We start from the raw sequence: 12447 nt of genomic DNA, 5'->3' as shown, positions 1-12447 counted from the left end.
GAGAGGTGTTGGAAACAGAACAGAGTTGAGTTGTTCTCTCTTCCAGATGATCACACCTAAGTAATCCCCAGTCTGAGCATGTTTCCATTCTGGGATGGTGGGGGCAAAGTTGGGGTGCAGAAGTTGCAAACTTGAAACTTTATTCAAACAACTTGACAAACACATAGCTAACTTTAAAAGCAAGTTCAGAAACATCACCAGAACCTTTTCACATTTGTTGGATTATTCACTATTGTTGTTCGTTTCATTGTTTATTAACATCCCAGAATGCAGCAAGGCACTGTTGACAATGAAATTGAGTTTGAGATGTGACAAAAAAGCAGGCATTAGTGAATTGGCAATTCATTTCACACTCCACACAGAGAAGTTCTGTTATGTTCCAAAGCCCAAAGTAAATGTCACCTCCCTCTCCACTGTCCCTGTGCTTATTTTTATTTGTTTGGATGCTTGTAGCTTTAAAAAGTGCCCGTGAGGAGGCTGGGTGTCGCCTACCTGCCTATCCCGGTGCTCGCCTGTTTAATAGTAAGGGGAATGTAGCAAATGGTGATTGTCATGCATAGTGTGCCATAACTTATTATTGCTAACACTTCCCTCCCTGTTCGTGTTAAACTCAGTTGAAGATCGTTGCACTTGAGCTTCCTTCTGGTGTTTTAGCACATCAGAGTGACAAGATCAGGAGCCACTGGTGTATTGTGGAAATTATAAGTCATCCACTTGAAGTAGCAAAACCACCATTTAACTTAGATCCAGATATGTACAATGCTGATGAAAGTGCAGCAAAATAAGCTTCACCCTCTGATGAGGGCTAACATTGTTGAAATGCTGCTTGGCTTCTGGCCTCTGGGTTCAAACTGACAGTTGTGCGGCCCTCCCTTTGATAGACAAACTACCAGAAATGTGAACCAGTGGAAAATTGCTTGGACAGCTAATGTAAAGACATGTCCAGCATTGAGCAACTGGGTCAATGAGAGGAAGTGAGCCTGGAGCTTCCCCTGTTTATCCCTTAAATCCAGTCTCCAGTTTTAACTCTCGGCAGCTTCTGTTGAGCACCTTCAGCATGCATATTGGTAGTGCAACATAGAAGGAGGCCATTTGATCCATCAAGTTTATATCAGTTCTTTTGAAAATAATCCAGTTATTCCCACCATTGCCCCTAACCCTATTTGTCCTCTCCCTATTTTCAACATTCTTTTGAGCATTGAGGTCGATTTGGATTCAGATTTAACTCCAGCGTGGTGTTCATACCAAACTGTAATACTCCTTTTTGTTGCACTGATCCCAGCTGGCAGAATAGAATAGGTTAGCAAAGAATAGAATAGCAATTTATTTTTCAAAAACAATAGTAAAAAGTTTTATAAATTATCATTCCATGGCACTTCAATTAATGACAGAAGCCATAAGTAAGAAGCAAAAAACATAGAAGTTCATCACAGTTTGAATAACAGCTCCTTGGTTGGGAGTACACTGGAAACTGCCACACAGGGCTGGGTCAAGAACGCAACGCTGGGACTAGATCTCCACACTGGGCTGTTGGAAGACCCAGGAGCCACCTCTGAAATAAGGATGAGACCTCCACGCCAAGATGAGACCTCCATGCCAGGACCAGACTTTCTGGACACATCCAATCCCAAAGTGAAACCTGGTTTGATAGATCATAAGTTCAATATTTGCAGTTGATTAACATGGTGGTTAATCACATACAGAGTAATGTCAACATCAAGAGTTCAATTGCCGCACAAACTGAGGTTACCATGAAAGACTTTCCTTCCCAACCTTTCCCCTTACCTGAGGTGTGCTGACCCTCAGGATAAACCATTACCAGCCACCTCTCTCTAATGGGAGGGAAGCCCTATGGTTTGGTAGGACTATGGCAACTTTACTTTTCCCAGGTTAGCTACTGAGCGACGTTCTTCTAACACAAATACTGAAGTTCACTTCATCCAAGGAATAAAAAATCAAAGCTATGTAAGTCAATTTGAAGAGATCTTAACATAATCATCAGAACCTTAGATCCACTCTTTTCTCCAGCAATATCTGCCTCATGTATTCAGTCCCAGAGAAATATACTCTTATCTTCACTCTTTCATTTCTTACTTAACTGACTCTGTCAGCAGGAAAACTCGAAGCAGTTTTACAATTTCTTCTCTGTGCTGAGAACCCGAACAATTTTAGTTAAAAAAGTCCTTCTGTTGAAGAAGGGTGAAATAAGCTGAAACTGTTCATCTGTTAGCATGAAACAGAAACCAGGTTCTGCTGAACTAAACTCAAACTAATTTACCAGAAACCCCAAAACATTTGTTTTTCTGCATGTCATAAGCCATCAATTGAATCACTTAATCAATTAACCCCACAGGTATCTGGCTAGATACTTATTAAGTTACATGCTTTCTCAGAAATAATGTATTTAGGTCACTTTTTCAAATGACTTACTGTATATACTCGTATAAATTCGATTATTTTTAAAGATTCAATTTATAGGATCAACTATTGCACGGGCACTAGTTTTGAGGGGCTGAAATTCATGTTGCAGCTTAAAATACCGTATTATTGGCACAAGTCGATTTGACCCCTCAACTAATCCCAAGTAAAGACGAAAAACACAATGAATTACGGTAAAGGTAATTACTGGTTAAAAGCAAGAGAAACAAGAATAAATTACTGGTAGGAACTTTTATTTGTACATACCGGTACGAAAATTTAACATGTCAAAGATTAATTGAAATCTGCAAAATCACACTATTCAACATCGCCATGGTCTGAAATAATGGCACATTTAAAATGAAACACTTATTAAATTCTGAATGTATAAGCATTTTGAACTTTCCTGCCAAATTCTTCCATTTCCCACCCATTTACTCTAGTTTGTAATGAATCTCAGCAACATTAGTAAATTAGTCAAAGAATTAAAGATATATGTAGCGAATGTATCTCACTTTTATTCCGATATAATGGCACAAATAAAATGATTAACTTTTTAATGATATTAACTTTTGGATGTATAGTGAACAAAGTGCAATAAGTACCGATAGACTTAGTGCTGGTCTGAATGAATGAACCAAGACGTACTGTAGTAAACCAAGTGGGCTAAGTAGAGTTATGAATAAATGAATAGAGACGCAATATAGTAAAGGAAGAGCGATGAGTTGAATTACCGGTATGAATGAAAGAATGCAATTTTGTTTCAAATGGGTTAATGGAAATATACAGTTTCCTTTGTAAGAGGTTTATAATGCGATATAGTTGGATCAACGTTTACATGAGATAAATGGAAAATACAAGACCTTTTGGCCAGAAATAAAGGCTTAACTTTTACATTGACTTTTATGCAAGTATATATGATATTGACCTTTTAAATAAAAAAAGTTACCTTTCCAAAACTGAAACCTACCTGTTTTATTTAAAACAAATTTCTGAATTCCAAAATGATGATTTTATATTTGTGACAGTGGAAAGGATTTTCATTGTGCCCTCTCTGGTTCTGTAGACTAAACTGCCTAAATGTGGGAATTGCACCTCTCACTGGGGAAGAGATCCTATGCTCAGGAGCTACTATCAAACCTATTGCCCTCAATGTTATGGTAAGCCCTTTACTGAAGCACTCTAGTTCATATAGTGCAAGTATTGGCTGAATGTTCCAGCAAAGCCTTGTGCTCAGTAGTGAGTGCTACTGCTGATTATTGCAGGCTCACAAATACAACAACATAACTGGATCCTGGAGTGAAGCAAGTCCAGACTATTGGGTTGGGGAAGCTTTGTAAAGCTTAGGGAATGGGGTGGCATGGATTAGGGTATCAGTTTTTCATAACCGATGTGTGGAAAGGAAGTGAGGTGCTGTCTACAGCAGGAGTTTTCCAAGTACACCCATAAAGGTAGCATCTTCCCTTTTACCCTCAATTAACTAAACTTCTCTGAAACACTGACTTCGTCCGCTCAGCTGCCCACACCAGCAAACTCAGCCAATCCTTTATTTACATGTGATGGGTGGGTTGCTAATTCTAGGGATTATGGGGATGACCTCAGAGGTAGGTGTGAAGGTGATAGGCCAGCCACTCAGACTATATTATAGCCCACCTACTGAAAGCATACTGAGCGGGGCACTGTCATCCAGCCCATAGTCACAATAAGATTGAGCTGTTTCTTATGCTTAGCCAAACACCTTTGCATTGGAGTCTATATGTCTCTTCACAATAAACACTGAAAACAGATACTGCATCTTACTGAAACCTATGATGTGGCTTTGTCAGACAATTGTGTACAACTTGGTTGTTCATATTGCTTTTTGGAAACTGATGCTAAACCAGGGTCAAAGTTAGGATCCTTATTGAGGGCTCTTCTTGACAATTTCATAAACGATACGCTTTGGCTTTTCAGGAGTTTTTGGTTTAAAGGCCTACTTTGTCACTAGATAATTTATTAATTGATGCAGTCATGAGTTTAGCCTCCTATATTTGTGTTGACATACAAGTTATTTGGACTCTAATCTAAAGACATAAACAACATTCAGGTTTGGGCTGATTTAAGTGACAATGTAGTACCTCCAAAAAGTGAGAATCCAAATATTGTCCCATGGCATTGTTGCATCACCCAACATTAAGTTCCTTAGGATTACCATTGACCTATAAATACTGACTTGAAGAGCAGCTTTGGAGTTTGGGAATTCATTGTGAATAACTCAACTTTACTCTTGTCTGCCCAAATATCTGTCCACCATCTTGCAAGATACTAATTAGTACAGTGTCATAGAGCCATAGAGCTGTGCAGCATGGAAACAGACCCTTCAGTCCAACCTATCCATGCCAACCAGATATCCTATAAAGCAAGCTCAAAGTTTGGGAGAAGATTTGTTGCTCGGGTACTCGTTGTTGTGGTTCTGTTCGCCGAGCTGGGAGTTTTCATTGCAAACGTTTCGTCCCCTTTCTAGGTGACATCCTCAGTGCTTGGGAGCCTCCTGTGAAGCACTTCTGTCATGTTTCCTTCGGCATTTATAGTGGCTTGTCTCTGCCGCTTCCGGTTGTCAGTTGCTGTCTGCTGCAGTGGCCAGTATATTGGTATAAAGCAAGCATTACCAAACACCTTCTGTTCTATTCTATGTACCTGCGACTATCCTTTCAAGGAACTATGAACCTGCAAGGTCTGTTTATTCAGCAACAGTCCCCAGGACCTTACCATCAAGTGTATAAGTTCTGCCCTGATTAGCCTTTCCAAAATGCAGCACCTCACATTTACCTAAATTAAACTCTATCTGCCATTCCTCAGCCCATTGGCCCATCTGATCAAGGTCCCATTTGAAGTCGAAGGTAACCTTCTTGACTGTCCACTACACCTGCAGTTTTGGTGTCATCTGCAAACTTACTAACTATATGTCTATGTTTACATCCAAATCATTTATATATATGACGAAAAGCAATGGACCCAGCACCGATCCTTGTGGCACACTGCTGGTCACAGGCCTCCAGTCTGAAAAGCAATTCTCCATCACCACCCTCTGTCTCCTACCTTCAAACCAGTTCCTTGCCTGATTGGCTAGTTCTTCCTGTATTCCATGTAATCTAACCTTGCTAAGCAGCCTACCATGAGAAACCTTGTCAAACACCTTATTAAAGTTAATATAGATCATGTCCACCATTCTGCCGTCATCAATCTTCTTCGTTACTTCTTCAAAAACTCTATCAAGTTCATGAGACATGATTTCCCATGCACAAAGCCATGTTGATTATCCTAATCCTTGCCTTTCAAAACACATGTAAATCCTGTCCCTCAGGATCTCCTCCAACAACTTGCCCACCATCGATGTCAGGCTCTCTGGTCTATAGTTCCCTAGCTTTTCCTTATCACCTTTTCTTAAACAGTGACACTACATTAACCAACCTCCAGTCTTCTGGCAATTCACCTGTGGCTACCAATGATCCAACTATCTTAGGAAGGGGCCCAGCAATCACTTCCCTATCTCTCCACAAAGTTTTAGTATATGCCTAATCAGGTTCCAGAGATTTATCCACCTTTATGTGCGTAATTGAATATATGCCACTTGCCTGGACGAGTACAGTTATAATAATATCCAAGAAGCCTGCCATTCTCCAGGATATAGTACCCTGTTCGATGTCAATCAAACTATATTATCAAACTATCCACTATATTAAACATTCAGTCCTTCCACCACCGATACATAATGGCAGCAGCCATTACCGTCTACAAAATACACTGCAGCCACTCACTAAGGTTCTTGCAAGAGTACCTTCCAAACCCACAATATTTACACCTAGAAGGACAAAGACAGTTGATGTATGCCAATGCCTCTACCTACACATTCTCCTCCAAGTTACGTAGCAGTCTTGACTTGTAAATATTTTGCCATTACTTAATTGTCTTTCAGGGTGAAAATTCAGGATGATGCTTGAATTTCATCTCATGGAATGGAGAGTATACTTGCACGATATGAACTCGAGTGCTTCAATAAAGAGCTCACCATTACGTTCTTGAGGGCAATTAGTATTGAGTAATGAACTTGGGCTTTACCAGTGACATCAATATAACTAAATAAAGGAATGTGTCACTGGATTATTGCAATTAAAATTTTAATCATGTTACGGAATAATGTACAATTTTACAGTGTAATACTCACTTATTATCCAGTTTGCCATGTTAATATTCAATATTCCCTCACAGTAATATGAAAAGTAAATCTACAAACATTCAACAACTAAGATTATTACGAGGAAAATCAAATTATGGTGATGCCACAACTCCAACAGGGAAGCTGCACAATAGAAGGTCTGGAAGGGGGATAATTCACTTATTGGTATGTCCTGTGGGCACATCCTCCTACTGGGATCACAGAATTGTGCCTAATATCATTTCAGTTGTGTTACTGGGTGGAAGCTTGCGGAGGTGATGGAGGCCTTGGTCATTGGCTGGAGATCTGGTGACATCTGGTCACCCTTTTATTGAATTTAATTAGTTTTATTGTCATAAGTACAGTGATAAATTTACAAGTCACCAGTTACGGTGCCATCGTAGGTATAAAGGTACCTTGGTACAGATTCTTAAATACTAATTCTTAGGGAAAAAAAATTAGAAAAACAGAAATAAGAAGCCCAGCATTACAGATCTACAAATCATAGCAATAAATTAGGAAAATAAAGAAACAAAAAGTTCAGAATAACAGTCCTTGCCTAATAATATAATAATAAATTTTTTTTTAAAATGAGAATTTAAGACAAAGTTCACTTCAGCCATTTCACGGCTCAAGGCTCGAGCACCCAACCCCTCCCCCCAGTTGGGATCGCGGGCTGGACCCAACATGATACTGAAGAAAACGCCGTATGGAGTCACAGACTGACTGAAGCTGTCGCAGTAAGACCCAGACCAACGCCGAAGCCAAGGAGAGGAGTCCCAGGTCACTGCCGAAGCTACCTAAAGTGGAAGGCATGCCAAATCGTATTCCACATGGACACTCAGCATTCCAGTGGCAGGACTTTAACATGGCCACTGAGGTTGGCTAGGCAGAGGCTGGTGGCTTTGTTGAACGTCAGTGCCACTGGGAACGCTGTGCACATTGCTGGGTATGACTGACCTGAGGTCTAGGATCACTGCTGGATCCCAGGCCAAGGTGTGTGACAGTGGGAGGATAGATCACAGATGAGGTTGTAGGGTGGGAAATCAGCAGAAAGGGCAGGGAAGTGACGTGATGCCATGTCCGAGGTATGAACAAATTTACCTTTCGACCAACAGATCCACATCAAATGCCATATCAGTTGCCCTTCACTCCTCCCTACAACATCTTGACATCAAGAACAGCTACGTAAGAATCCTACTCATTGACTATAGTTCAACCTTCAACACTATTATCCCCTCAAGACTGATTACTAAATTTGGTGATCTCATACTAAGGCACACTCTCTGCATCTGGATCCTCAGTTTCCTGACTCACAGGCCACAATTATTGAAGATTGGGGACAATATTTCATCCTCACTAACCTTCAACACTGGAGTCCCTTAGGGGTGCGTACTCAGCCCCCTACTGTACTCACTGTATACCCATGACTGCGTCGCCAAATACCAGACTAATGCCATTTACAAGTTCACTGATGACACCAGCATAGTTGGTCAAATCTCAGATGGTGGTGAAACAGACTACAAACGGGAGGTGGAAGACCTGGAAGAATGGTGCACTGAGAACAACCTAGACCTCAATGCCGACAAAACCAAGGAACTCATTATTGACTTTTGTCAGCATGTTACTCATGACCCCCCTACACATAAACAGCACAGAGGTGGAACGAGTGGAGAGTGTGAAGCTCTTGGGATTGGGCATCCACAGCAAGCTTTCTTGGACTCTTTACGTGGATGCAGTGGTTACAAAGAACCAACAAAGTCTCTTCTTCCTCAGGCAGCTGAGGAAATTTGGCATGACAGCGAATACCCTTGCCAACTTTTATAGGTGTGCCATCAAGAGCATTCGGTCTGGATGTATCACTACCTGGTATGGCAACTGTACCATTCAAGATCGGAGACAGTTACAGAGAGTGGTGAACTTGGCCCAGACAATCACAAAGGCCAACCTCCCATCTATAGAATCCATCCACCAGGCCCGCTGTCAAGGAAAGGCTGCCAGCATTCTCAAAGATCTATCCCACCCTGGCAATGTTTTTCAACAACCTCCACCATCGGTGAGAAGGTACAGAAGCCTGAACACACGCACCAACTGGTATCAAAACAGTTTCTACCCTACTGTAGTTAGAATGCTGAATGGACTCACAAACTCTTAACATTTGCCTGTGCCTGTGATTTTGTTTTTGCTGCTGTTTACCTATTATTAACTTATCTATGCTACTTAACTCTGAGATCTGTCTTTATTACTCACAAGACAAAGCTTTTCACTATGCCTCGGTACATGTGACAATAAATTCAATTCAATTCAAAGTATCATTCCTGTGGGCCTGCAAGTCACCCGTGTGTATATGCACGACAAGCCCTCATGCCCAACATTGCGCTAATACCAGCCATGGTAGGAGGAGGCTCTTAATTGGACATTTGTTGCCCACTTCACCACCACAATTGATACTGAAGATTGAAAGTCATTCATGGATTATCTCACCAAAGACTCGATCAGAATGGAGATTGGAAGGTGATGTTGGCCCCACCAACATATTCCCATTGATTTAAGTGCTCGCTGTAATACCAATCCACTGCAAGTGAGAGCACAGGACTCCGCGCTCTGTTACGATCACATCATATCCACAAGGTCACCGGTCTGGTAGTTTTTCCGATCTGTCAGTGTTATACAAGATACCATACATGCTTTGTAGTAAATGTAATTGTTTTATTTGCTTACTGATTAGATGATATAACTTCATCAGCTTTTTGAATCAAATCCATTCTTATTCATTGAGAAACATGAGCAACAAGTGAAACCAAATGTTTTATTGCCTGATAAATAAGGCCATGTGATTTTGAATTCTTGAAAAGGATATCTGTCTTCTCAGGTTTGTGTGTATGTACACCTTAATGTGTAGAGCAGAATTAGGCCATTCAGTCTATTGAGCATTCAATTATGACTGATATCTTTCTCAACTCCATTCTCCTCCCTTCTTCCTGTAATCACCCGCTTCCTCAACACCACCTGTTCCTCCGCCTGCCTTTGTGTTATCTGCAAACTTAGAAGCCATGCCCTCAGTTCCTTTGTCCAGAGCGTAAATGTATAACGTGATTGTTTGTGATCCCAACACTGACCCCTGTGAAACACCACTGGCTGCCATCCTGAAAAAATACCCTTTGATCCCCAATTTCTGCCTTCTGCCAGTCATCCAATCCTCTCTCCAAGCCAGTACCTAACACCATGGGCTCTTCTCTTATTTTTCAGCCTCCAGTGTGGCATCCTGTCAGAGGCCTTCTGAAAATCCAAATAGATCACATCAACTGGATCTCCTTTGTAACTTACTTGTTACCTCCTTGAAGTATTCTAACAGATAAGTCAAGCATGACCTCCACTTGACGAAGCCAAGTTCACTCGGTCATTTTTTATCAGCTACTTCCAAGTACTGTGCAATCTTATCCTTAATAATAGACTCTAAAATTTTACCAGTGACCGAGGCCAGATTAGCTGGCCTATAGTTTCCTGTCTTAAACTGGAGTGTTACATTAGCCATTTTCCAGTCCTCTGGGACCCCCTCTGACTTCAATACTTCTTGAAAGATCATCACCAATACCTCCACAATCTCCTTGGCTATATCCTTAAGTACTGGGGTGTAATCCGTCCATCCATGTGATTTATCCACCTTCAGATTTTTCAGCTTCCCCAGTAACTTCTCCTTAGTGATGGCCACCACTAGCCACTGTTCTGACTCTCCAAGTTCTGGCTTCCACCATGAAGATTGATGGAATGGACCTGTTCAGTTCCTCTGCTATTTCTTTGTTCCCCATCACTACTACTTCAGCCTCATTTTCTAATAGTTCTATGTCCAGTCTTGCCTCTCTTATCTTTTAAAGAAATCTTGCAAACTACTTTTATATTACTCACAAGCTTACTCTCATATTTCATCTTCTCCCTCCTTTTTTTAAATTATCCTTGACTGGTTTTTAAAGGTTTCCCAATCTGTCGGCTTCCACTAATCTTCATCAAATTGTATGTTTTTCCCTTTGCTTTTTATGCGGTGTCTGACTTCCTTTGTCAGCCATGATTGCCTTGTCCTCCCCTCACTATGTTTCTTCCTTGGGATAAATTTCTGCTGTGCCTCCCGATTCACCCCCAGAAATTCCTGCTATTGCTGCTACACTGTCTTGCCTGTTAGGTTCCCCTTCCAATTAATACTGGCCAACTCCTCCTTCATGTCTTTGTAACTACCTTTACTCAACTGAAATACCATTACGTTTGATTCCATCATCTCTCTCTCAAAATGCAGAGTGAATTCTCTTACATTATGGTCACTACCACTGAGGGGTTCCTTTACCATAAGCTCCCAGATCAACTCTGCTTCAATGCAGAACACTAAATCCAGAATTGCCTGTTCCCTAGTGGGTTCAACCACAAACTGCTACACAAAAAAAATCTCATAGACATTCCATTAATTACTCTTCCTGGGATCCTCTACAAACCAGATTTTCCCAATCTGAAGTCCCCCATGATTATTGTAAGCCACTAGCCTTTCTTAAATGTCTTTTCTATCTCCTGGTTACTTTTCTGCCCCACACCTGTGGGCCTGCATTTAACTCCCATCAGGGTCTTTTTCCCTTTCTGGATAATCAACTCTACCGACCCAAATTCTACACTTTTCAACCCTTTATTCCTTCTTGCTATCACTTTAATTGAATTTCTTACTAACAAGGCAACTCTATCCCGTCATCCCAACTGCCCGTCTTTTCAGTAGAATGTGCATCCTTGAATATTTAGATGCCACCCCTGACCCCCCTTGCAGCCACATCACAATGATATCCACAGCATTGTGCCCACCAATTTAATTCTGCGCTGCAAGCTCATTGTTATCTTACTTTGTATTTTGCATGCAATTTAGTCCAACACCCTCAGTCCTGCATTGATAACACTACCTTCCCATAGTTGTCCCCTTACCTGCTGTGCTTGAAATTTGATTTCCAAGCTGTTCCATACTCTATGTCCTGTCACTTGTTCTGGAAACTTTAATAACCTCTTCTGAGCCTTTGCGCACCCCCTCACCTTAACTAGTTTAAAGTCTTTGTGACATCAATTTACGCAATCAGTTTGTCTGCCTTATTCCAAATGCTGTGTTCACTAAGGTACAAAACCTTTAAGTTTGTTCTAGTATTGTCTTTCCCTACACTTCTATGGTTCCAAATTACAATTTGACATTCACACATTTGACCTTTTGTTTTCTAATAACAATCAACTCATCAGCAATGCCACATTCTCCTTTAGCTTTGATTTTATAATTTTCCATTGCAGCTGAACCCACTGCCCCACTATTCAGTTTAAAACTCTATCTGCAGTAATGCGATTCACCAAGACTTTGGTCCCAGCAAGTGGAGCCTATCCCAATGGAACAACTTCCTCCTTCCCCAGTACTGGTACCAGTATCCTATGAATTCGAACCGGTTTCTCCCACACCAATCTTTAAGCTATGCATTTACCTCCTTTAATGTTGTTGACCCATGCCAGTTAGCTCACGGCTCAGGCAGTATTACAGAGATTAATACCTTTTTGGTTCTGCTTTTCAATTTAGCCCTTAGCTGCTCATATTCCCTCTTTCCTCTTTCCACTTTTATCATTGGTACCTAACATGTACCATGATACTTGGGTCTCACTACAAGTTCCTCTACAGCCCAAATGGGATATCCTGAACCTGGATACGAGGCAGGCAACACAGCCTTCAAGACTCTCAATCCTTGCCATATGTTCCCTTGGCTATACTATCCCTGATTACAATTGTATTTCTTTCTTCACCGCGCACCCCCCCTCCCCTCCCCAAATTGCTC

The 12447-nt window shown here is 41.1% G+C and overlaps 1 protein-coding gene across 1 annotated transcript in view; it reads left to right on the top strand.

Annotated features, from left to right (window-relative positions):
- The window catches only part of vash2 (vasohibin 2), a 170552-nt gene that overhangs the window by 27615 nt on the left and 130490 nt on the right, over positions 1–12447 (top strand). The window lies entirely within an intron of this gene.

This window comes from Hemiscyllium ocellatum, chromosome 10 (assembly GCF_020745735.1).
Source record: "Hemiscyllium ocellatum isolate sHemOce1 chromosome 10, sHemOce1.pat.X.cur, whole genome shotgun sequence".
Lineage (NCBI taxonomy): Eukaryota > Metazoa > Chordata > Chondrichthyes > Orectolobiformes > Hemiscylliidae > Hemiscyllium > Hemiscyllium ocellatum.
Note: the sequence above shows the minus strand (reverse complement) of the source record. Positions and strands in the feature narration are given on the sequence as shown.